The following is a 27,679-nucleotide window of genomic DNA, read 5'->3' on the forward strand; positions in this document are numbered from 1 at the left end:
TTTACGAAATTTTGGAATTAACAACTTAAGAAGTATTTCTATGAGCCCTAAGAATTTCCGATCTCTGGTGGATTTAGGAGAACAATTACGGATCTGTGAATGACGTCATCTCATTGAAGGGAAGTTGCATTGTCTCGTTTAAATGACCCATAGCTCGGCTTGTGGTTCCAATGGGAGTTCACAAATTTGCATGCTTATGGGAGAACACCTAGGTATGATATGGCCGACCTCATGGAACTAGGTCCGCTTGTAAAATATTGGAAAAAATACGTCTGAAAAGAAAAAAAAAACATCGTCGAAACTAGAGTCAGTGGTAGTAGGTATCCATTGGTCCATGGTATCCACCCACCAACTTCTAGATAGCCCTACCTTTACATATCCATTGAGAAACATCTCAGAATTAATCGTTTTAATTTTAAGATCAATATCTCGTTTTGTAAAAAAATTTAAAAATATTTTACTTTAAAATTTTGAAAATTATTTTAAAGTCGAGTTTAGTTTTGGATTTGGTGACCCTTAGGTCGATTAAGGTGGATCCCACCTACCATCTCCTAAATAGTCTTAACTCTGCACACTCCTTGGCAAACATCTTAACATAAATTGGGTAATTTTTTAGGCCAATATCTCTTTTTGTACAAAAAAAATTAAAAATTTTGAACATTTTTTTTTTTTTGAAATTCCGTTAATGGGAAGTCAAGTTTGTTTCTCCACGATCTCAACCTATTATCTATTAGGGATCCAAAATTTTATATAATTATGTGAAAATAATTCAAAATCAATGTCATTAAATTTTTGGGCCAATATATCAATTTAAGAAAAATTTAAAAATATGTCTTCGATTTTTTTTTACGTTTTTTCCCTAATTAGGTAACGGATTTTGCTGCTAAATGTTTTATTTTCAACACATTCTAGGGAGGGAGTCCCACAGGTGGATATCTCCAGCCTTGAAAAATATTTTTGCAAAGTTTTTTTTTCTTAATGTCATGCCACTGTTCCTGGTATTTTCTTTAATGCCTCTAGTGGAGCATTTAGCCAAAGTGCAGAACAAATATTCTTAAAAAAGAAAAAGGCGTAGAGAGTGTGGCAGCGTGTGGATATAACCGCCGCTGGATATCAACGCAACAATTTTTCTTAGGCCTATTCAGAAATGAAAAAAAAAAACATTCTTGGCTTGGCCTCTCACACACACGTGGCGATCCAGTAGTTGAAAAGGTTTTAATTTTTACAAAAATCATTTTTCACAAAATTACAAGAATTCTTTCGTTGAAGAAGGGGAGGGGGAAGTTATGAAGAACCTATAATTAAACACTAATTACAATAAGAACAACAACATCAACAACATTTATAATAACATGGTGAATTATTAATTAACTAATCTCTTTTTTTTTCGAAATTTTGGAATTCTAACAGAGTCATGCCGTACGAGAAAGAGATTCCACCATTTTTTTTTTTTTCACTCACCACACGTCTGCATGAAGTAGGTGGTGGTGGTTCGATGTGCGCATGCGTAACGTTTATAGAATTTGTAATTCAAAAAGCATTTCTTTGGTGCTCTTTTGGCATTTATGTCATAATCCATCCATTTTTTTAAAGAATTTCTTATTTCGGTGTTTGGGCCTTTTTAAGAAATTTTGAGTCATCAAAGCAAAAAATTATTTTTAAAGAGAATTCATTATGATTTCATGGAATTTGGATGGAAAATTAAATAAATTTCATAAATAAAGTTGAATTTTAATATTTTGGTAACGTTTTCAAAATAAATATTTAATTTTTATTATTTTATGATTTTTTTTTTAATTTTAGACTTAATTTGGTTTCGAATAAAGATATGTACTCCAAAATGTTCATTAATAATGACGAGGTGTATTCCCAAGAGTGTACCACGTTATGGGTTCGCAAGTGGTTCAGAAGCCAAATGATAGCTTATCGAAATCGAGTGCCACACGACTGAACAAAAAAAAAAAAAATAAATAAATTTGGGAAGCAAGATTAATATTTTTCTATCTCGAAAAGAATTGGATATATATACACCAAATTTTGCAGGAACGAATGTCATATGTTTCCCAAAATCTGTGCAAAATTTCAACTTCCTAAAGTTTTCAGGAACTTAGCGGTGGCCTCAGAAATTATTCCACCTCAGCTGCTAATAAATAAACAAATTTGGGGAAAAACATTAATATTTTGCTAATTCTTTATCTACCAAAATTTGCATAAACGGAGGTCATATGTTTTCCAACATGTGTGCAAAATTGTAACTCCCTAAAGTTTTCAGGAACCGGGTGGTGGCCCATGAAATTGGTCCACCTCAGCTGCAAAAGGATTTTAAATTAAAACTTAAAAAAATAAAATACATACAATAATTCCTATATCTCGCAAATTATAAAAGATATAGTGGCCAAAATTTATCTGATCGATCTTGATGTAGTTTTCAACAACATCTGTGCAAAATTTCAACTCCCTAAAGTTTTCAGAAACCTAGCGGTAGCCTAAGAAATTATTCCACCTCAGCTGTAAGTAAATAAACAGATTTGGGGAAAAACATTAATATTTTGCTAACTCGCCAAGAATTGGAGATATATCCACCAAAATTTGCATAAACGAAGGTCATATGTTTTCCAACATGTGTGCAAAATTTTAACTCCCTAAAGATTTCAGGAGCTGAACGGTGGCCTAAGAAATTGGTCCACTTCAGCTGTAAAAGGATTTTAAATCAAAAATTTAAAAATTTAAAAGACATAAATGTTTTCTTATATCTCGAAAACTATAAAAGATAAAGTGGCCAAAATTTATCAGATCGATCTCAATGTAGTTTTCAACAACTCTGCAAAAGGCTGACACAATAGAGGTTAAAATGGCCGAACCATGGAACACCAAACTAAAAGATATTGGCCTTAACAAAATTTTAAGGTTCACTTTGACAAAATGCAAAAAATTTAATTTTTTTCTGTAAAATGTACTTAAACCATGATATAGCCACCAAATTCTGGATATCCTATTAAGATATCTTTTCGGATATGTATATAAAAATTTGAAATCATAGAGTTTAAAATAAGCGAACCACAGATCACCAAACATACATACCTTGGCGTATATAAAACTTTAATACATATTTCGGTAAAATGGCAAAATTTAAATAATTTATGTAACATTTACATAAATCGAGATATAGCCAAAAAAATTAGCATGGGCTATCTTAAGGCGGATTTCAATACTTGTAAAAAATCCTCAATCTTATAGGCTTAGATAACCGAGCTATAGATCACCGAATTGAGGTACCATGACTTACACATTTTTTTTTTTTTTTTTTTTTTGAAAATTAAATTTCCAAAAAAATTATGTTAAATGTATAACTTCGAAATTCAATGAGATATCGTCTCGAAAATTTACTTGTTGATGGCTAAGGTGTTATACTATAAGCATGCAAAATTGTGATTACCTTGTGTTTCATGGGATTTACCCAGGGACCTTTAAAATGACTGACTTTACACACGTTTTTGGCGAAGTCAGCGAAAATTCAATTTAAAAAAACGGTTGAACATTTTTCATAACTTGAAAATACATTAAGATATCATCTCGAAATTTCGTTTGGTTATGGCAGAGGTGTTGCCCAATGAGGGTGTAAAATTGTGTTGATCTTGTGTCTCAAGGGCCAAACCTACGAGCCTTTAAATTGGTTTACTTGAAAGCTGCAAAAATGTATAGAAAATTCTCTATAATTTTTTATAAGAAAATATGGAAAATAATTTTCTGAATTTTAATAAATAGAGATATCGCCCCAAAAAATGATATGGCAATGGCTAGAGTGTTTTCTTACCAGCATGCAAAGTTTCAGAATTGTAGTGAGCTGCTGAGCTAAACCATGTTTTAACGAATTTGGCTACTTCGTTTTTTTCAATTTGGCACAAAATACCAAAAAATATATTTTAAACTTCTGGAGTTATCACCCCGCAATTTTTTCGATAATAACAGAGATATAAGACCTTGTGACTCTTTAGGTTGGACTCTTGAAAATTGGAAAAATCATAAAAAAATCTCGACTAAAAAATTGTCTCAGAAAATGATTTCCTAAATTTTAGTGAACAGAGATATCGCCCCAAAAATTGATATGGACATGCCTAGGGGAGTTTCCTAACCAGAATGCAAAGTTACAGAATTGTAGTGAGCTGCGGGGCTGAGACTTGTTTTAACAAATTTGGCTACATCATTGTGTCAATTTCTCAGGAATTTGGCCATTGTGCCATAGCCCCCCCCCAAAAAAAAAAAACAAAAAAAAAAAAAAAAAAAAAAAAAAAACAGAAATATATATTTCAAACCTCTGGAGTTATCAGCCCCCAATTTTTTCCACAGTATCCTAAAAAAATTTAGAAAACATGAAAACAATTTCAATTCCAAAAAAATCCACATAAATCCAACACCCAAAGAAATTCCTTTGCAGTCCATGAACTTTATTTGTATTACAACACACCCTGAACTACTCCCCCCACCCCTCATTATTCCCAAACCAAACAGGTGATATATTTCGTTTAGGTACTTAAGTGTTATTAGACATATTTATTTTAATGACAATTGGTGGTTGGATGGTTTGGTTGACTGACTGGTCGATTAGATGCCGAGTAATTTTTTTTGTTCACCCAGGGAATTGTTAGTTTGTTTTGTTCTTTGACGCGTCCGCCAATCTCCATTGACCGGATGTTTCATGTTATCTTAAGGTTTGGTGTCTGTGTGTGTTTTTTCTATTTTTTTTTTAATTTTTTATTTGTTTTCTTTTTTAGGTGTTTTATGTATAATTAGTGGCTTTTTTGGGCTTAGTTTATTTTCTATTATTATTTCTTTTTTTTTTAACTGCTAACCAAATATCCAGATAGTTTAAATTGCTGTTATCTCCCTCTCTCTCTCCCGTTCTCTCTCTTTGCACTTGAAAACGGAAGTGTGGTTAATGACTTTGGTATTTAGTATTATTTGCTCGTGATCACTTTTTTCCATTTTGGGGGAAAAAACTAAATGTTGTAGAACTTTTTTTGGGTTCCATAAATAAAAAATGGATGGATGGCACGAAATTTGTTTTGTGGAACAATAGAATTTCACAAAAATGAAAAAAGACAGGAAAGGTCATGAACTAATAAAAAGTAACAGAGATAATACCCAAACTTACCCACAAATATTATTATATAATATTGAAGATATAGACGTACCTGCAAGAGAATAAAATACAAAAAATTAATAAATATTATTTTGGAAGATTATATAAAAATTATAAAAATGTTTTATATAAAAAATGTAAAAAATATAAAAATGTATTACATAAAAAATATAAAAAAATATATAAATAACAAATTTAAAAATATAAAAAAATATAAAAATTATAAAAATGTATTATATAAAAAATATAAAAAAACTGCAACAAAGTCATACGCCAAATTTTTTAAATTTTTTTATTTTATTTTATTTATTATTATAATTTTTTTTTATTTTTTGAATGAAAGCAAAAAATTCAGAAATGGCATCAAATTTTGGAATGAGTTTAAATTTGTTCGAAATCATCTTTGGCACGAATTATGGCCTTCAAGCGGCCAATGAAACCATCACATGCTGACCAGAATGTTGCTCTGCGGTATTTTGGCCCATTCCCGGCGAAACGCTGGCTTTAGGTAATCGACACTTTGGTATTTTTTAGTGCCAACCTTCATTTCCAAAATACTCCAGACACAATAGTCTAACAGATTGGTATCCGGAGATTTTGGTGGCCATTGTGCGATGGAAATGAAGCGAGGAACTTCATTTCGTACCCATTCTAAGGTGGTGCGAGCTAAGTGCGATGGTGGGTGCTGAGTCCTGTTGGAATGTCCAAGGTCTGCGGCCAAAATGTTTGCGTGACAAAGGCTTTAATACACCCTCTCGGAACATTTTCGCAATAATATTCGGTATTTATTCTGATGCCACGGTGGATAAATACGGAGATCGACAATTGGCTGTTATCGCGGGTGGCCAGATTGATAAAATTTTACTCAAATGTATATTATGTCTGCTGGACTTTTGGTACTGAAAATGGGCCACGTTGTGGTATAGCCCCCATATAACGGTACCTCCCGATATTCTATATTTTGATGATTTTAGCGACATTATTCACCGGAATGGTTTCAAATTTGGTATTTGAAGTTCGTAATGGATACTACAGCCTAAGACAGAAAATTGTCTCTGCAGGTTCACGTCTTCGTATAGTCTCCATATAACTGTACCTCCCGATATTCGGTATTTTAGTGTTTTTTGCGATATTATTCATCGGAATTGTTTCAAATTTGGTATTTGATGTTCGTAGTGGATACTACAGCCTACGACAGAAAATTGTCTCTGTAGGTCTACGTCTTCGTATAGCCCCCATATAACTGTACCTCCCGATATTCGGTATTTTGATGATTTTAGCGACATTATTTAACGGAATTGTTTCAAATTTTGGTATTTGAAGTTTGAAATGGATACTACAGCCTATGACAGAAATTTGTCTGTGCAGGTTCACGTCTTCGTATAGTCTCCATATAACTGTACCTCCCGATATTCGATATCTTGGTGATAGTAGCGACATTTTTAACCGGAATTCTTTCAAATTTGGTTTTTGATGTTCGAAATGAATACTACGGCCAATGACAGAAAATTGTCTCTGCAGGTTCACGTCTTCATATAGCCTCCATATATGCGGTATACCTCCCGATATTCGGTATTTTAATGATTTTAGCGACATTATTCAACGGAATTTTTTCAAATTTGGTATTTGAAGTTTGAAATGGATATTACAGCCTATGACAGAAAATTGTCTATGCAGGTCTACGTCTTCGTATAGTCTCCATATAACTGTATCTCCCGATATTCGGTATTTTAGTGTTTTTTTTGCGATATTATTCATCGGAATTGTTTCAAATTTGGTTTTTGAAGTTCGTAGTGGATACTACAGCCTATGACAAAAAATTGTCTGTGCAGGTTCAAGTCTTCGTATAGTCTCCATATAACTGTACCTCCCGATATTCGGTATTTTGATGATCTTGGCGCCATTACTCACCGGAATTGTTTCAAATTTGGTATTTGAAGTTCGTAATAGATACTACAGCCTATGACAGAAATTTGTCTGTGCAGGTCTACGTCTTCGTATAGCCTCCATATAACTGTACCTCCCGATATTCGGTATTTTAATGATTTTAGCAACATTATTCATCGGAATTGTTTCAAATTTGGCATTTGAAATTCGTAATGGATACTACAGCCTATGACAGAAAATTGTCTGTGCAGGTCTACCTCTTCGTATAGTCTCCATATAACTGTACCTCCCGATATTCGGTATTTTGATGATTTTAGCGACTTTATTCACCGGAATTCTTTCAAATTTGGTATTTGAAGTTCGTAATGAATACTGTAGCCTATGACAGAAAATTGTCTGTGCAGGTTCACGTCTTCATATAGCCTCCATATATGCGGTATACCTCCCGATATTCGGTATTCTAATGATTTTAGCGACATTATTCACCGGAATGGTTTCAAATTTGGTATTTGATGTTCGTAGTGGATACTACAGCCTATGACAGAAAATTGTCTGTGAAGGTCTACGTCTTCGTATAGCCCCCATATAACGGTACCTCCCGATATGCGGTATTTTGATGATTTTTGCGACATTATTCACCGGAATTGTTTCAAATTTGGTATTTGAAGTTCGTAATGGATACTACAGCCTATGACAGAAAATTGTCTGTGCAGGTCTACGTCTTCGTATAGCCCCCATATAACTGTACCTCCCGATATTCGGTATTTTGATGATTTTAGCGACATGGTTCGCTGGAATTCTTTCAAATTCGGTATTTGAAGTTTGAAATAAATACTACAGCCTATGACAAAAAATTGTCTGTGCAGGTTCACGTCTTCGTATAGTCTCCATATAACTGTACCTCCCGATATTCGGTATTTTGATGATCTTGGCGCCATTACTCACCGGAATTGTTTCAAATTTGGTATTTGAAGTTCGTAAGGGATACTACAGCCTAAGACAGAAAATTGTCTGTGCAGGTCTACGTCTTCATATAGCCTCCATATATTCGGTATACCTCCCGATATTCGGTATTTTAATGATTTTAGCAACATTATTCACCGGAATTGTTTCAAATTTGGTATTTGATGTTCGTAGTGTATACTACAGCCTATGACAGAAAATTGTCTCTGCAGGTCTACCTCTTCGTATAGTCCCCATATAACGGTACCCCCCGATATTCGGTACTTTGTTGATTTTAGCGATATTATTCGCTGGAAGTCTTTCAAATTTAGTATTTGAAGTTCGTAATGAATACTACAGCCTATGACAGAAAATTGTCTGTGCAGGTTCACGTCTTCGTATAGTCTCCATATAACGGTACCTCCCGATATTCTATATTTTGATGATTTTAGCAACATTATTCACCGGAATTGTTTCAAATTTGGTATTTGATGTTCGTAGTAGATACTACAGCCTATGACAGAAAATTGTCTCTGCAGGTCTACGTCTTCGTATAGCCCCCATATAACGGTACTTCCCGATATTCGGTATTTTAATGATTTTAGCGACATTATTCACCGGAATTCTTTCAAATTTGGTATTTGAAGTTCGTAATAGATACTACAGCCTATGACAGAAATTTGTCTGTGCAGGTCTACGTCTTCGTATAGCCTCCATATAACGGTACCTCCCGATATTCGGTATTTTGATGATTATAGCTACATTATTCTCCGGAATTCTTTCAAATTTGGGATTTGAAGTTTGAAATGAATACTACGGCCAATGACAGAAAATTGTCTCTGCAGGTCTACGTCTTCGTATAGCCCCCATATAACAGTACCTCCCGATATTCGGTATTTTTGCTGATTTTTGGGACAATATTGATCGGAATTGATTCTAATTTGGTATTTGAAGTTCGTAAAGGATACTACAGCCCAAGACAGAAAATTGTCTGTGAAGGTCTACGTCTTCGTATAGCCTTCATATAACTGTACCGGCTGATGATTTTAGCGACATTATTAACCGATTTTTTTTTAAGTTTCACATTCGAATATTGTTATGGCTTATGACAAAGGTTACCTATGCAGTTCCATGTCGTCGTATAGACCCTAATGTAACAGCTACATTCGGTATTTTAAGAATTTTTTTTGGATTTTATTGTTTTTTGAGAATTGCCAAATTCGTTCCAAATGGTGGAGGGTATTCAAAGTTCGGCCCGGCTGAACTTACAGCTTTTTTATTTGTTTTTTTTTTCTTAAAAGAAAAAATATATTTTTCTTAATATATTAAATATTTTAAAATATTTAAAAAAATATTTTTTTTAATTTTTTTATTTAAAAAAAATATTTTTTTTATTTAAAAAAAAATATATATTTTTTTTACCACAAAGAAACAACTATTGCCTTGTTTGACCATATTTTCCATAATAATTATTTAACACCTGCTGATTTAGTTTTTCTGATTTTAAAAAGGTGGTTAATTTGATTCTGTTTATGGTAATGGGGTAACAGTACAGAAAGACAAGTGTTTCAAACTCGCACACACACACACACACTCACACATAGAAATAATTTTAACAACTGTAAAAAAATAAATGTTAAAAATCATTGTAATAATTAACAAGCGCAACTCAAAACGCCACAATCATCATTTGTATAATGTAAATATGTCTGTCCCGTCATACGATCGACTGACTAGCTGGCTACCGCTTTTGGCTGCACTCGCACTGGAAAAAATTACTTAACAACTATAATTTTTTTATGGCTTGTTGTTATTGTTCTCCTAATCAGAGATTATGCCAAAGCTGATCTTTTGAATCGCTCTCTAGCTTTGTGGCTCATATGCAAATATATAGCCTTTTTTCTAATAATTTTATTGTTTAATAAAATGTAAGGCAGTGGGATCGAGAGAGGAAGAGGGGCGAGGGGTAGAGTGGCATGTCATAATACAGGTGCCTTGAGTAATGAATAAAAAATAAAGAAAATTAAAAACTAGCCATCCACCACAGCTGGGCTGTAGTGGACCAATAACTCAGCTGTAGCTGCCCCAAAATGATGAATGACAAGTTTCCATCTCTGGCCAGGCGCAATGACTTGAACATGCCTTTTAAAGTTAAGTCATTTCATAATAGCATTTAAATGAAACAACTTTTACTGTCTTTTTTATTAAAAAAAAATAGTAAAATAATAACAGAGGTACTTGTCGAAGTGAGTAGCAAGTAAATAATTTAGCTGCACAAATAATGATAATTAAAGAAATCCCGTAAACTACATTGAATGGATATATAATTAAGTGGAATAATTAAGCAGAATGTGACACACTTACCTGATTGAGGTGCGATGGAATTGAACGCAAGGAAAGTTAAATATAATATTTTAATATATTCTTCTTAATTTTTTATTATTTTTTTATGGGAGAGGTTGCAAAGGAGAGGTCTAATAGTGCCCATTTCGTGGCTGATACATGATTTCGAGTACATCACCCGTTGAAGACATTTTCTTAGCGTATTCTATAGAAAAAAAATCGAGAGGGCTCCTTGGAGGGTCTCACGAATTTTTTTCCATAGGAAAAAAACTTGTAGACCCAACTGGGGTCTCACGATTTTTTTCTATAAAAAAAATGTGGAAACCCAACCGGGGGGCTCACGCATTTTTTTCTATAGAAAAAAAACATGGAGATCCAACTGGAGGGTTTCACGAATTTTTTTCTATAGAAAAAAACTGGGAGACCCAACTGGGGGTCTCACCAATTTTTTTCTATAGAAAAAAACTGGGAGACCCAACTGGGGGTCTCACCAATTTTTTTCTATAGAAAAAAACTGGGAGACCCAACTGGGGGTCTCACCAATTTTTTTCTATAGAAAAAAACTGGGAGACCCAACTGGGGGTCTCTCCAATTTTTTTCTATAGAAAAAAACTGGGAGACCCAACTGGGGGTCTCTCCAATTTTTTTCTATAGAAAAAAACTGGGAGACCCAACTGGGGGTCTCTCCAATTTTTTTCTATAGAAAAAAACTGGGAGACCCAACTGGGGGTCTCTCCAATTTTTTTCTATAGAAAAAAACTGGGAGACCCAAATGGGGGTCTCACCAATTTTTTTATATAGAAAAAAAACTAGGAGACCCAACTGGGGTCTCACGAATTCTTTTCTATAGAAAATATTGGAGAACCAACTGGTGGGTCTTACGAATTTTTTTCTATAGAAAAAAAAATTGGAGAACCAACTGGGATCTCACGAATTTTTTTCTATAGAAAAAAACTTGGAGACCCAACTGTGGGGTCTCACGAATTTTTTTCCATAGAAAAAACTTGGAGACCCAACTGCGGGTCTCACGAATTTTTTCTATAGAAACAACTTGGAGACCCAACTGCGGGTCTCACGAATTTTTTCTGTAGAAAAAACTTGGAGACCAAACTGGGGTCTCACGATTTTTTTTCTATGGAAAAAAAACTGGGAGACCCAACTGGGGGTCTCACAATTTTTTTTTCTACCGAAAAAAAACTGGGAGACCCAACTGGGGGTCTCACGAATTTTTTTCTATGGAAAAAAAAGCTGGGAGACCCAACCGGGGGTCTCACGAATTTTTTTCCATAGAAAAAAAACTGTGAGACCCAACCGGGGGTCTCACGAATTTTTTTCTATAGAAAAAAAAACTAGGAGACCCAACTGGGGTCTCACGAATTTTTTTCTATAGAAAAAAAACTAGGAGACCCAACTGGGGTCTCACGAATTTTTTTCTATAGAAAAAAAACTAGGAGACCCAACTGGGGTCTCACGAATTTTTTTCTATAGAAAAAAAACTAGGAGACCCAACTGGGGTCTCACGAATTTTTTTCTATAAAAAAAAATTCTTCGACCCAATTCAAATTTGGTATATAGGAAAAAACTTTGAGACCCAACTGGGGGTCTCACGAATCTTTTTCCTTAGGAAAAAACACACACGAATTGTTTTCCATAGGGAAAAACACGGAGACCCAACTGGGGGTCTCACGAATTTTTTTCTATAGAAAAAAAACGTGGAGACCCAACTGGGGGTCTCACGAATTTTTTTCTACAGAAAAAAAAACTTGGAGACCCAACTGCGGGTCTCACGAATTTTTTCTATAGAAAAAAACTGGGAGGCCCGATTGGGGTCTCACAAATTTTTTTCCATAGGAAAAAACATGCAGACCCAACTTGGGGTCTCACGAATTTTTTTCTATAGAAAAAAACTAGCAGTCCCAACTGGGGATCTCACGAATTCTTTTCTATAGAAAAAAACTTGAAGTCCCAACTGGGGTCTCACGAATTTTTTTCCATAGAAAAAAAATTGGAGACCCAACTGCGGGTCTCACGAATTTTTTCTATAGAAAAAACTTGGAGACCCAACTGCGGGTCTCACGAATTTTTTCTATAGAAAAAACTTGGAGACCCAACTGCGGGTCTCACGAATTTTTTCTATAGAAAAAACTTGGAGACCCAACTGCGGGGTCTCACGATTTTGTTTTTCTATAGAAAAAAAATTTGGGGACCCTACTGGGGGGTCTCACGATTTTTTTTTCTATAGAAAAAAGATTTGGAGACCCCACTGGGGGTTTCACGATTTTTTTTCTATAGAAAAAAAATTTGGAGACCCTACTGGGGGGGTCTCACGATTTTTTTTCTATAGAAAAAAAATTTGGAGACCCAACTGAGGGATCTCACGATATTTTTTCTATAGAAAAAAAAATTTGGAGACCCTATTGGGGGGTCTCACGATTTTTTTTCTATAGAAAAAAATTCGCGAGACCCTCAGTTGGGTCTCTAGTTTTTTTTTTCTATAGAAAAAAATTCGTGAGACCCTCAGTTGGGTCTCTAGTTTTTTTCTATAGAAAAAAATTCGTGAGACCCTCAGTTGGGTCTCTAGTTTTTTTCTATAGAAGAAAATTCGTGAGACCCTCAGTTGGGTCTCTAGTTTTTTCTATAGAAAAAAAATTCGTGAGAACCTCAGTTGGGTCTCTGGTTTTTTTCTATAGAAAAAAATTCGTGAGACCCTCAGTTGGGTCTCTGGTTTTTTTCTATAGAGAAAAATTCGTGAGACCCTCAGTTGGGTCTCTGGTTTTTTTCTATAGAAAAAAATTCGTGAGACCCTCAGTAGAAAAAAATTCGTGAGACCCTCAGTTGGGGCTCAAATTTTTCTTCTATAGAAAAAAATTCGTTGTTTCTTATATACAAAAAAAAAAATTGCAAGACCCGCGATAAGGGGTCTCCATGAAATCGTGAGACCCCCCGTAAGGGATCTCCATGTTTTTTTTTCTCTATAGAAAAAAAATCCCTAAGATCCCCTTTGGGGTCTTATTATCTCTCTATGGAGAAAAAGTCGCTTCTCTTTAGATTTATTATCCAATAAATTAAAAAAATTCCACTAGTTGTCAAATAAAGAGGATCCGATTAAAAATTGTGGGTGTCTTTTATTCATTTGTTGTGCAAATACCCCCATGTCCCCTCCTCCCCTTTTGCAAGATTCCATTTGAATTGTGCGGAAATAGAATCCAAAAGCATTTTTCAAATCGAAAAAGTGAATTGAAATTGAAAAAATGATCAATTGCTTGCAAACGTCAAGTAAGTATTTTTCTAGAATTCCAGAGGGAGAGGGAGGGAGTTGGGGGAAGTCCCATGTGTTGATGGACCCATTCAAAGTGTTTCTCATTACCCCCGAAGCAACAGCTGGTGTTGTTGCTGCTGCTGCTGTTCTAGAATATCGTTATTGTTGTTATTTTTTTTTTATTTACCGAACTTTGTTCTGTAGGCGACTTAGCGCTTTAGCGTTGAAGATCATGTTTTGTTAAATCAAATTAAAGACAAACTGGGAATGTTGAGGGGGGACCAGGAGAGACATCTGTGCCAGAGATTGTGCTGTGCAATTGCGTTTGCATTTAAATTGGATTCCAAGATCTGCTGATGTAGCTGTTGTTTAGTTTTGAAAAAAAAAATATTCATATGATCACGCTGAGGCTGAGGCTGAGGCTGGAGATGGTGATGATGACGATCATGACCATATTTGCAAGCAAATGATTTGTTGGCACTCCCCCACCCCCTCCATCCATCCTCTATGTTTGCTTTTTAGATTCTAGTCAGATTTTTTCCGTTTTTTAAATTTTTATGGCTCTCTGCACTTTACTGGGCCGCAGAAATGAAAATGAATAAAAATCGATTTGATGAAGAGATCACGTTTTCTTTCCACAGAAGAATGCCTTTCCTCGGGCCAGCCTCGTACAGAAATGCATTAAATCAAAAACTCATTGCAGGCACTCTTGAGGGCAGTCAGGCAATCAGCCTCTACAAATTCTAGAGATCAAGCAAATAAGCTTCCTACAAATCTGGCCAATCAAAAGCAAAAGTTTATTACAGTTTTCAGTTCGGTTGTTGTTTTATTGGAATTTGATTTCCAGTTAGTCTTTTTTTTTATTTGAGAAGATTGCCATTTGCTTGCCAGGCATTATGCGCTGTTCTCTGTTCATGGCCATAGTTTTGAGTTTCCAGGGAATGTAAAATAAGATGTTTGTTTTGAAATTATAAATAGTAAAATTCTTGAAATATTTTCATAATTGTGTTTCGATAATTTTTAGTTTGAAGCTAGTTATTGCCCGAAACTAGGTAGGAGGAGATAGGCAGATAAAGACAAAGCAAATGTCTACTGGGGTTGGTTAAGAAACTAATTTTGGAAAGACCAAATATTTTTTCTTTAGCAAAAAACTTAGAACCAATTTTTTTAGGAAAAAAAAAAAACAAACAAAGACCCAAGGAGGTCCCGCAATTTTTTTCTATAGAAAAAAACTTGGAGACCCCAGAGGGGGTCTCACGAATTTTTTTCTACAGAAAAAAAACTTGGAGACCCCAAAAGGGGGTCTCACGAATTTTTTTCTACAGAAAAAAAAACTTGGAGACCCCAATTTTTTTCTACAGAAAAAAAAACTTGGAGACCCCAAAGGGGGTCTCACGAATTTTTTTCTACAGAAAAAAAACTTGGAGACCCTAAAAGGGGGTCTCACGAATTTTTTTCTACAGAAAAAAAATTGGAGACCCCAAAAGGGGGTCTCACGAATTTTTTTCTACAGAAAAAAAAACTTGGAGACCCTAAAAGGGGGTCTCACGAATTTTTTTCTACAGAAAAAAAATTGGAGACCCCAAAAGGGGGTCTCACGAATTTTTTTCTACAGAAAAAAAAACTTGGAGACCCCCAAACGGGGGTCTGACGAATTTTTTTCTATAGAAAAAACTTGGAGACCCCAGAGGGGTTCTCACGAATTTTTTTTCTATAGAAAAAAACTTGGAGACCCCAGAGGGGTTCTCACGAATTTTTTTTCTATAGAAAAAAACTTGGAGACCCCAGAGGGGTTCTCACGAATTTTTTTTCTATAGAAAAAAACTTGGAGACCCCAGAGGGGGTCTCACGATTTTTTTTCTATAGCACAATCTTATAGACCCGCGGGGCCCGAGGGGTTCTCACCAAATTTTGATATTGAGATCAATGTGGGTTTCTACGCTTTCTACACAACTTTAAAGAAAACACATTTATCATGACTCCCTAAAAATATTTTTCAAAAATTCTCGTTTTTGGGGGTCATTGGTGCAATGACAAATTGTTAAGATTCCTTAAAAATTTAATTAAAAAAAAAAAAAACATTTACAGTTGCTCCCTAAAAATTATTATTATTATTCTTTTTTGGCGAATAAATCCAATTTTTTTAAACCACGTTTATTATGGTTCCCTAAAAAAAATATTTTTAAAAATCCACGTTTTTGAGGGTCATTGAATAAACTATTTTTTATATAATTTCGAAAAATTGAACCTCTAAGTAAATTCTAAAATTTTTCAAAATTCTGTACAATTACTCAACTCACATCTTCATGGCACCATCACCACCACCAGGCTGGACGAATGCAGCAGAAACTATGTCCTTGGTCCAATGACAAATTGTTGAAATATTTGAATTTTTGTGTGAGACACAAAAATCGACACGTTAAATTTTGCGACAACAAAAAAAAAAAATAAAAACAAAACAACAACAATAAAAACACTTCGATATAAAAATGATGTAAGATTTGTAATATTAAAAGACTACATAATTTTTCTTCAAAAATATAATGTCTCGAATAATTAAAATAATGAGAAAATAAATGCTGAGTGGGAAAACAGAGGCGTGGGTGGCACTTTTAAAGGGGGAAGGGGAAAATACAAAATTGCTGCATATTATTTATAGTTGGCATTTGCTATCCCATCACCAACAGGGACATCTATAACAAATTTTAGGATTCCAGCTCTATTCCTTCAACCAATACCCAATTTAGTACCACTTAGTACTTTTGGCGCAATTATAGTACACATTTCCAAAAAAAAAACACAGTACACATTTCAAAAACTATTTCTCAATCCCAGATACCAACAGAGACCTCAATATAAAATTTGAAGAATTCAGCCCTATCCCCTCACCCAGTACCAAATTAGGTACCATTTAGTACAGTTCTTACAATTATGGCATACATTCCAAGCCACACCCATATCTTAGCAAAAGACACCAACAGTGCCATCTATATCAAATTTCAGGGTTTCAGCTCTTTACCTTTACCCAATACCCAATTTAGTACTTTTTGGAACTTTTCGTACAATTGTAGTACACATTTCCAAAACACCTCCATATCTCAATTCAGATACACATAGAGACGTCAATATGAAATTTGAGGATTCCAGTCTTATTCTTTCACGCAATACCAAATTTAGTACTTTTTAGTACTTTTCGTACAATTATGGTACAGATTTCCAAAACATAGAACACATTTCTAAAACTACCTCCATATCTCAATTCCAGATACCAATAGAGATCTCAATATGAAATTTGAGGACACATACCTTATCCCTTCACCCAGTACCAAATTTGGTACTATTTAGTACTTTTCATATAAATATACGACGCATTCCCAAGTTACCGCCAAATCTCAAATACAGATACCATCAGTAATCTAAATATTAAATTTCAGATTTTTTTTTCAATCCCCTCATTCAATACCAAATTTAGTACCATTTAGTACTTTTCGTACAATTATGGAAGACATTTCCAAAACCACCTCCATATCTTAACAGCAGACAACAACAGTGCTACCTATATCAAATTTCAGGATTTCAGCTCTTTCCCTTCACCCAATACCCATTTTAGTACCATTTTGTACTTTTCGTACAATAATAGTACATTTCCAAAACCATGTCCATATCTCAATTCTAGATTCCAACAGAGACCTCAATTCGAAATTTGAGGATTTCAGACCTATCCCTTCACCCAAAACAAAATTTAGTACCATTTTGTACTTTTCGTACAATTATGTTACACATATCCAAAACCACCTCCATTTCTTAATATCAGATACCAATTTGTTACACCTTGGGTACCTTTAGAAAAATTTAACAAATTTCACTCAATTTTACTTAAACCCCCTACCCCCCCCCCCCCCCCCCCTCTTTGACCTGGGTCCAAACTACGTCCCTGTTCGAAATTATGCATATTTTTCGCCCTGCAATTGATTCACCACGTTTTGCGAACATTCTAAAACAGCAAATAAATCTCTATTTCAGTTTTTTTTCAGAACCATGACATGAATGAAGGCCAGCACCACATTTTTGCTGGGTATGTGACCGCATCGGAATATATATCCGACAGATGGATGGACGGACGGACGGACGGAGAGACATAAGTTTTGTTAATAGTTTTGCCATTATCAAAAGAATACACAAATATTTTTTGAATTACAAAAAATATTTTTTTTTGCAATTGAAACCACTAACCAACACCACCTCAAGAATTACTCACACACACACACACATGTGGGCCGAAATGTTGTTTCATTTCAACCTGACAAACAGCAAAGGCACAGCAGCGGGCATGTCCATTGTAAACATAAAAAAAAACAAGAAATGTTATTGTTGTTGTTTTTTTTTTTTTTGCTGCCATGATTCTTGTCAAAAGAATATAAACAAATCATAGATTATGAAAATCCCACAACAAATGGCAGCAGCAGCAACAAAATACCACAAGACTCATTAAAAAAATATTTTTTTTAATTTTGAATTTTATTTTAAAAATTCTAAACAAGTAGCTGTTACCAACAGAAAAAAATCTCAAAAATGTTTTTTTTTTATCAAAATTTTTGCAACTTTTCCATTTGGCCTCAAGCAGATTTGGCCATTTATGGGCAATTGGTTATTTTTTCAACGATGTTTCATATTTTATTTGAAATTTCCAAGAATTACGCAGGCTCATGGCTCCAAAGGAAAAAAACAGCGATTTTCATTTCATTTCGTCATCATCGCCATAGCCATCAGCCAATTTGTTATGGTGTCTTAAACTTTTGGAATTTTCAAACAAGTATTTATTATCTGTTTCGTTTGGAAGTTTTTTTCTTCTTTTTTTTTTTTTTTTTTTTTGAATTTAATGAGGGAGTTCTGTGATTGACGTTGTCTTTCATTGAAATTGAATTATGAATGCAGTTTTTGAAATCCAGCAAAAAAAATGTCTAACAAAAATGTAGACAAATAATTGAGCCATGGCGTGTGAAAATAATGGAGTAGCCAAAATTTGGTGGAAATAAAAAAAAAAATAAAAATAATAAAAAATAAAAAAATAATAAAAAATAATGTATTTTTAAGAATATTTTTCAAGCAATTAACTACTCACCAATAACAAAAAAAATATAATACCACAAACAGACATACCTGCAAAGACAAGAAGAAAAAATTATGAAATTAAATAAATTATTGTAAGGATATATAAAATATATAAAGCAAGTGCCGAGGATTTTTTTTAAAAATATTTCTTTAGGGACCAGCTATGAATTTCAGGATTAAAGCTCTATCCCTTCAGCCAATATCAAATTTTAGCACTATTTAGTACTTTTCGTACAATTATAGTACACATTTCCATAACCAAAACCCCCCCCCAAAAAAAAAAAAAAAAAAAAATAAACCACAGACACCAACAGAGGCCCTAATATCAAACTTGAGGATTCCACCTTTATTCCTTCGCCTAATTCCAAACTTGGTACCATTTAGTAATTTTCGTACAAATATTGTATACATTTTCAAAAAAACATCCATATATCAATTCAGATAGCAACAGAACCTCAATATCATATCTCAAATTTCAAAATCAGCCCTATTCCTTTACCCAATACCAAATTTAATACCATTTAGTACTTTTTGTACAATTATAGTACACATTTCTTTTCCACCGGCAAATCTCAAACACAGATACCATCAGTAATCTAAATATCAAATTTCAGAATTTTATCTCTATCCCTGCACCCAATACCAAATTTAGTACCATTTAGTACTTTTCCTACAAATATAGTTCGCATTTCCGAAACCACATCCAAAGATCAATCCCAGACACCAACAGAGGCAGCAATGTATAAATTGAGGATTCCAGCCCTATACCAACATCCAATACCAAATTTAGTACCATTTAGTACTTTTTGCAAAACATATAGTACACATTTCTAAGCCACCTCTATATCTGAAGGCAGATGCCAAGAGGGACGTCAATATTAAATTTCGAGATTTCAGGTGCATTCCTTTACCCAAAACCAAATTTTGGTTCTACTTGGTACTTTTCAAACAATTATAGTACACATTTTCATGATCGCCTCCATATCTCAATTTTAGACACCAACAGAGGCCTTAATATCAAATTTGAGGATTCCAAACCTATTCCCTCATTCAATTACAAATTTGGTACAATTTAGTACTTTTTGTACAATTATAGTACACATTTCCAAAACCTCCTCCATATCTCAATTTCAAATACCAGCAGTGACCTCAATATCAAAATTCGAGATTTTAGATGCATTCCTTTATCCAATACCAAATTTTAGTACTACTAGGTACTTTTCGTACAATTATAGTACATATTTCTAAAAACCATCTCCATATCTTAACCTCGAACTCCAAAAGTGACATCATTATGAAATTTCAGGATTTCATGCCCCCTCCTTCATCCAATACCAAATTTAGTACCACTTAGTACTTTTCGAGCAATTATAGTACACATTTCCAAAACCTCCTCCATATCTTAATTTCAAATACCAGCAGTGACCTCAATATAAAATTTCGAGATTTCAGATGCATTCTATCATCCAATACCCAATTTAGTACCACTTAGTACTTTTCAAACAACTATAGTACAGATTTCCAAAACCATCTCCATATCTTATCCTCAGACACCAACGGTGACATCATTATTAAATTTCAGGGTTTTAGGCCTACTCCTTCACCCAATACCAAATTAAGAACCATTCAGTACTTTTTCTAAACAAATAGTAAACATTTCCAAAACCTCCTCCATATCTCAATTCCAAATACCAGCAGTGACCTCAATGTAAAATTTCGAGATTCCAGATGCATTCCTTCACCCAATACTAAATTTAGTACCACTTAGTACTTTACGAACAATTATAGAACACAATTTCAAAGCCACTTTCATATCATGACCAGAGATACTAACAGCTACCCTTATGTCAAATTTGGAGATTCTAGCCCTATACCTTCACCCAATACCAAATTTAGTACCAATTTAGTACTTTTCGTACAAGTATAGTAAACAATTTCCAAAACCTTCTCCATATCTCAATTCCAAATAGCAAAAGAAACCTCAATATATATTTTTAGGATTTCAGCACTGTTATTTCGAACCATTACCAAAATTAGTACCGGTTAGTAGAAATACAGGGTAAGATAAAAAAACTGCCACAAAGTCAAACGCCATAATTTTTACATTTTTTTTTTTAATTTTATTGAATGAAAGCAAAAAATGTCGGAAATAACATCAAATTTTAGAATAAGTTTAGATTTATTCGAATTGGTCACCTTTGGCACGAATTGTGACCTTCAAACGGTCAATGAAACCGTCACACGCTGCCTGAATGTTGCTCCACGGTATTTTGGCCCATTCCTGGGGAAGCGCTTGCTTGAGGTGATCGACACTTTGGTATTTTTTAGAGCCAACCTTGCTTTCCAAAATACTCCAGACACAATAGTCCAACAGATTGGTATTCGGAGATTTTTGTGGTTGGAAAAGAGGCGAGGAACCTCATTTTGTAACCATTCTTGGGTGGCGCGGGCTGAGTGGGATGGTGGGTGCTGAGTCCTGTTGGAATGTCTAAGGTCTGCGGCCAAAATTTTTGCATGCCCAAGGCTTCAATACACCCTCCAGAATATTTTCGCAATAATATTCGGCATTTATTCTGATGCCACGGTCGATCAAAACGAGCGAAGAGCGACCATCGGCTGTTATGGCGGGCGGCCCACACCATCACCATGGCCGGCGCTTGAGTTCTGGTTGCCAACCGAAGGTGCACATTTTCAGCTGACCTCTTTGGCAGGTGAACACGGTCATTTTGTTTGTTTACAAACTGCTGGACAACGAATGTTTTCTCATCCCAGAAAATCAAATTCGGCAGTTCACCACTTTTGGCCAGGCGAAGCAACTCTTTAGCTCTTTTGAGTCTATTTTCTGTTCTTTCTTTTGCGGTGTAAGTTCTTGCACTTTTTGGAATTTCAAAGTCTTAACCCCAAGCTCATTTTTCAATATTTCCCGAATGGAATATTGCAATATGTTCAGCTCAAGAGCCATTTTTCGGCCACTGCGACGCGGCTTTCGAACCATTTCTGCTCTGCTGCTGTTGCTGTTTTCTTTCGCCCACTTCCACTTCCTTGACGTCGGGCTATGCTACCAGTATCGCGGTAACGAAAGATTTATTCACATTTAAATGCTGGAGTGCTCGATACGATAGCCACTTGAGGTTTTCCAGCCAAAAATAAAGAAATCACACTATCACGCTTGAATTCTATCACGAATAACTTTTTTTTGGGAAAATTCTTACTGAAATGCTTTTGTACGCTTGTAAACAATATAATAAGCTGCCACTGGAATAATTTTAACAGCTGTCGGACGAGTGTCCTAGAAATGACAGCAGTCTGAAGTTGGTTGCCGTTTTTTTCATCTCGCGCTGTAATTTTCACTTGGAGTACATAAATTTCGAATGTAATTTCCATAAAAAACTATTGCACCTAGAGATATGGTTTATTCTGAGACTTATAGTGAAATTTTGTGTAGAATATATCCTCTTTTGACACCTATCGCCTAAAATGCAATTTTTTGATATTTTCAGGTGGTAACTTGAAAAAAATCCATGGAAAAATTTATCAAAAAATTTGGGAATATTTTCGAGGTTTTTTTTCGGAACATTAATGCAACTATTTTTTAGGTATACAATGGAAATAGAGATTTCTTTTCTTTGATGACTTATAGTGAAATTTGATAAGGAATATTTTTGTCCTTGACATCATCCTTCTACAATGATGTTTTGTTGTAAATACTAGCACAAACTCACAAAAAGTATGGCTTTAACCCTAAAATGTCTCTTTAGTATACATGAATTCCTGGTGTTTAGGTAAGATTTAGGCTTTTGATGTCTTCTAGGACTTATGGTAGAATTTCATGACAAATAATTTTGTGGAATATTTTGACCTGCTATGATCCCGTTTAAAGGGAGTTTTTAAGCACATTTTAAAAAATGGATCAAAAAGACCGCTTTCTTGGCTCACTTGAGGGTTAAAATTTTCCACCAAAATTATTCTCGTATTTTTAGCTACAATATTGCCGAAGCCACTATATAGCTAAAATGCACGGATTCTGAGGAATCTTAATCTGAAAATTTCCAAAAGTGTTCTAGAGGGGGGAACTTACCCCCTGCTCTTTTGAGGTTACTTTGCGATGTAAACTTTAAAAACTCCGATACACGTGTCTTCTTTCATTAGCTCTATTTTTATAATCTGCGGGATTTTCCCCGTAATTATTTTTCCCTTATATTCAATTTTCTCTATTTCTCCAAAAAAAAAATTTTAAAAAATGGCCCCCACTGTGCCCATAATTCCACAATGACGTAGTCTCTTGAGACATATGCTAGGCAAAAAAAAAAAAATATTAGCAATGTGTTGAGTGACAATAAGGCTTTGCGAAAAAAAAATTATCATATATTCTTGAAATATTTTGCAAACTAATCAGAATATGATAGGGAAGAAGAAGAACAACAACAACAAAAAACCAAAAAACAACAACATCACCAACAATATCATAATTTATGCAAATATAGATAGAAGCAAATAAAAACTGTCAACTTCCTCGCGCATTCGGTTATGACAAACATAATATGCGGGCTGGCTGTTCGCCGATCTTTGGGACATCAGTGAGTTTGTGCGTGTGTCTGTGTGTGAACATCTATTTATTGCTGCCATTGTGGATATGTTCTCCCCTGCTGCCATAGAATCCCAAAAGATCTGGTGTTCAATGATTCACCACCAGCAAAGCGCAACAAATTGCCAGGCCATAACAAAGCCAGCAGTCCCAGTCACTCAGCATCAGCGTCATTTTCGTTTCAGCTTTTTTTTTTTTTTTAATGCTTTCTGTGGCATCATCTTTCCGCGTGTTTTCAATATTTGCGTGTTAGCTATTTGCGAAAATTTTCATCAGGTGTTTGGCGGATTTTCTATTAGTCATTTGCGGTGATGAAATTCTAATGAAATTGTAATTTTTCGAAAATATTTTTGAGGAGTGGATTTTTTAACAATAATTTTTTAGGAGCCACTAAAAAGTTGAATTTTAAAAAATCAGTATCAGCTGTGAACCTGAATTTTTTAAAAATATTTTTTTAGAGGACCAAGGACTAAACGTGGATTTTTTAAAAAAATATTTTTTTAGAAGACCAAGGACTAAACGTGGATTTTTTAAAAATATTTGTTTAAAGACCAACTATGAATGTCGATTTTTTTAAAATATTTTTTTGGAGATCAGTTACGAACCTGGATTTTTTTAAAATATTTTTTTAGAGACCAACTATGAATGTCGATTTTTTAAAAATATTTTTAGGCTCCAGCTGTGAACGTGGATTTGGTAATTTTTTAAAGGACCTGCTATGAACGTGGATTTTTTTAAAAATATTTTTTTAGAGATCAACTATGAATGTCGATTTTTTAAAAATATTTTTTGGCTCCAGCTATAAACGTGGATTTTTTAAAAAATATTTTCTTGGGGACCAGATGTGAATGTGGATTTTTTAAAATATGTTTTTAGACTCCAGCTGTGAATGTAGATTTTTTAAAAATATTTTTTTAGGCAACAGCTATAAAAGTGGATTTTTTAAAAATATTTTCTTAGGCAAGATCTATGAACGCGGAGTTTTTAAAAATATTTTTTAGCAGCAGATGGAAATTTCAAAAATATTTTTAAAAATATTTTCAAAGGCAACAGCTATGAACGCGGATTTTTCTTTAATTTTTATATTTTTTAGAGGTTAGCAATGAAAGTGGTTTTTTTAAAAAATATATTTTTGTGGAGCAGTGTTAAACGTGGATTTTTTTAAAAATATATTTTTGGGGGCCAGTTGTGATGTTGGATTTTTTACAAATATTTTTTTAGACAACAGCTATGAACGTGGATTTTTTAAAAATTATTTTTTAGAAGGCACTATAAACGTGGATTTATTTAAAATATTTTTTGGGGGCCAGCTGTGTAGTTGGATTTTTACAAATATTTTTTTAGACAACAGCTATGAACGTGGATTTTTTTAAAAATTATTTTTTAGGAGGCACTGTAAACGTGGATTATTTTAAATATATTTTTTAGAGACCAGCAATGAACGTGGATTTTTTAAAAATTATTTTTTGGGGGCCAGGTGTGAAGTTGGATTTTTTAAAAATTATTTTTTGGGGGCCAGATGTGAAGTTGGATTTTTTAAAAATTATTTTTTGGGGGCCAGCTGTGAAGTTGGATTTTCACAAATATTTTTTAGACAACAGCTATGAACGTGATTTCTTTAAAAATTATACGTTTATTATACTATAAACGTGGATTTTTTAAAAATATTTTTTAGGCCACAGCTATGAACGTGGATTTTTAAAAAATATTTTTTTAGGCAGCAGCTATAAACGTGGATTTTTTAAAAATATTTTTTAAGCAACAGCCATAAACATGGGTTTTTTAAAATTATTTATTTAGGCAAGAGCTATGAACGTGGATTTTTTAAAAATATTTTTTAAGCAACAGCCATAAACATGGGTTTTTTAAAATTATTTATTTAGGCAAGAGCTATAAACGTGGATTTTTTAAAAATATTTTTTAAGCAACAGCCATAAACATGGGTTTTTTAAAATTATTTATTTAGGCAAGAGCTATGAACCTGGATTTTTTAAAAATATTTTCTTAGGCAAGAGCTATGAACCTGGATTTTTTAAAAATATTTTCTTAGGCAAGAGTTATGAACGTGGATTTTTAAAAAATATTTTTTTAGGCAACAGCTATGAATGTGGATTTTTTAAAAATATGTTTTATAAGACCAGCTAAAAACGTGGATTTTTCTTTAAATATTTTTTTAGGCCACAGCTATGAACGTGGATTTTTTAAAAATATATTCTTGGGGACCAGCTATGGACGTGGATTTTTTTTAAATATTTTTTAGGCCCCAGCTGTGAACTAGGATTTTGTAAATATTTTTAAGGGACCAGATATGAAGCTGGATTTTTTAAAAATATGTTTTCATAGACCAACTATGAATGTCGATCTTTTAAAAATATTTTTAGGCTCCAGCTATAAGCGTAGATATTTTTAAAAATATTTTCTTGGGGACCAGTTGTGAATGTGAATTTTTTCAATATTTTTTTAGGCAACAGCTATGAACGTGGATTTTTTTTAAAAATATTTTTTAGGCAACAGCTATGAACGTGAATTTTTTTAAAAAAAATTTTTAGGCAACAGCTATGAACGTGGATTTTTTTAAAAATATTTTTTAGGCCACAGCTACAAATGTGGATTTTTTAAATATTTTTTTATGGGGTCCAGCTATGAACGTGGATTTTTTAAAATTATTTTTTAGGAGGCACTATAAACTTTATTTTAGAAAAAAAAAATATTTTTTTAGGAGCCACTATAAACTATATTTTAGAAAAAAAAAATATTTTTTTAAGGGTCCAGCTATAAACGCAGATTTTTTGAAAATATTTTTTAAGGGACAAGCTGTGAATGTGGATTTTAAAGAAATCGTTTTTTAGGCAGAAGCTATGAACGGGGATTAAAAAAATATATATATTTAGGGATTTTTGATTTTTGTTTTAATATATTTTAGGGACCAGCTATAAACGTTAATTTTTTTAAAATATTTTTTAGGTCCCATCTTTCAACGTGAATTTTTTAAAAAAAAAATTTGGGGACAATGATGCTGAATTTTTTTAAAATATTTTTTTTGAAAAATAATTTTATTAGGGACCAGAAATGATGGTATTTTTTCAAATATTTTTTAGGCTATAGCTATGAACGTGGATTTTTTAAAAGCTATTTTTAAGGACCCTAAATAAACGTGGATTTTTTAAAAATTATTTTTAAGGACCCTAATAAACAAGGATTTTTTAGAAGCTATTTTTAAGAACCCTTAATAAACGTAGATTTTTTAGAAGCTATTTTTAAGGACCCTTAATAAACGTGGATTTTTTTGAAGCTATTTTTAAGGACCCTTAATAAACGTGGATTGTTTAAAAGCTATTTCTAAGGACCCTAAATAAATGTCGATTTTTTAAAATCTATTTTTAAGGACCCTAATAAATGTGGATTTTTTCAGGCTGCAACTATGAACGTAGATTTTTTAGATATTTTTATTTTTTTAATTTTTTTTGTTCTAAAACAAATGGTGTAATAAACTCTGTGATATACTAACATTGCTAACGATTACCAATCATGCATAGCTGAGACATTCACTTAATTTGCTTAATCATTTCTAGATGACAACAACTTTGTCGTTAATTGCATTCCACAAGATCCCCCCTCTACCCCGCTGATGGGGCATGAGCTGGTTGGCTATGGCGTCATAATAATAATTTACCATGTTGTCGGATATTATTGTTAGCGTCGTGAAATACTCTACTCTATTATATACATAGGTTTATTGCTGTTGTAGCATGGCGAATGAATGAACGGAAAAAGGCCATTGGCTACAATCTTAAAAAAATGAACAGCTTCTCAACTTCAACCTGAAATTTTGAAGTGATCTCTAGGCAAAGATTGTGGTTTGTGAATTCAAAAAAAAAGTCATTCAGCTTTTTGCAATATTTTTTTCTGTTGGTTCTATGGAAATAACAGCAACAACAAAATAACATTTTCATTTGCCTCAGAAAAAGACAAGACACGAAGAAGTATTTTTTTGTTGTTCTTTTTTTTTTGGTTCCTCTCTCATTTGTATAAAATACCAAACTGTTCTCCATTCAAGAAAAAATCCAAAACTGTTAAAGCAGCTGACCTCGAGATGATTTTTCATAACGCCTCTGTTTCAGTTCAAGTTGTATAATTTTTTTGTTGTTGTTACAAATTTTCTTGTTGTTGTTGTTGCGATAATATGGCACGGTGTTGCAAAAAATGAAAAATGTTAGGTATTTTGTGGCTAAAATGTGATTTTTATCATAAAGTGTAATTTATATGGCAACACTGGTAATTTTGGTTTTTGCTCGAGGTTCCCTTCTTCGAAAAATATAGAAAATCCCCACTATTTAAGGTCATTAAGAGTACTAAAGCCTTAAATATAAGAAAGAAACTTGAAAATGTGAAAAAATAAATGTGAGTCATA

The 27,679-nt window shown here is 33.5% G+C and overlaps 1 protein-coding gene across 8 annotated transcripts in view; it reads right to left on the reverse strand.

Annotated features, from left to right (window-relative positions):
* The window catches only part of LOC101901348 (uncharacterized protein CG43427), a 320,227-nt gene that overhangs the window by 120,866 nt on the left and 171,682 nt on the right, over positions 1-27,679 (reverse strand). Inside the window, exon 4 of one of the 8 annotated variants that reach the window (XM_059130535.1) lies at positions 5,153-5,192. The exons of the other annotated variants lie outside the window; for them this stretch is intronic. The gene's annotated coding sequence lies outside the window, so the exon portion shown is untranslated. The remainder of the gene's footprint in view (positions 1-5,152; positions 5,193-27,679) is intronic. 8 annotated transcript variants of the gene reach the window in all.

The sequence above is a fragment of the Musca domestica genome, unplaced genomic scaffold (genome assembly GCF_030504385.1).
Source record: "Musca domestica strain aabys unplaced genomic scaffold, Musca_domestica.polishedcontigs.V.1.1 76, whole genome shotgun sequence".
In the NCBI taxonomy this organism is placed as follows: domain Eukaryota; kingdom Metazoa; phylum Arthropoda; class Insecta; order Diptera; family Muscidae; genus Musca; species Musca domestica.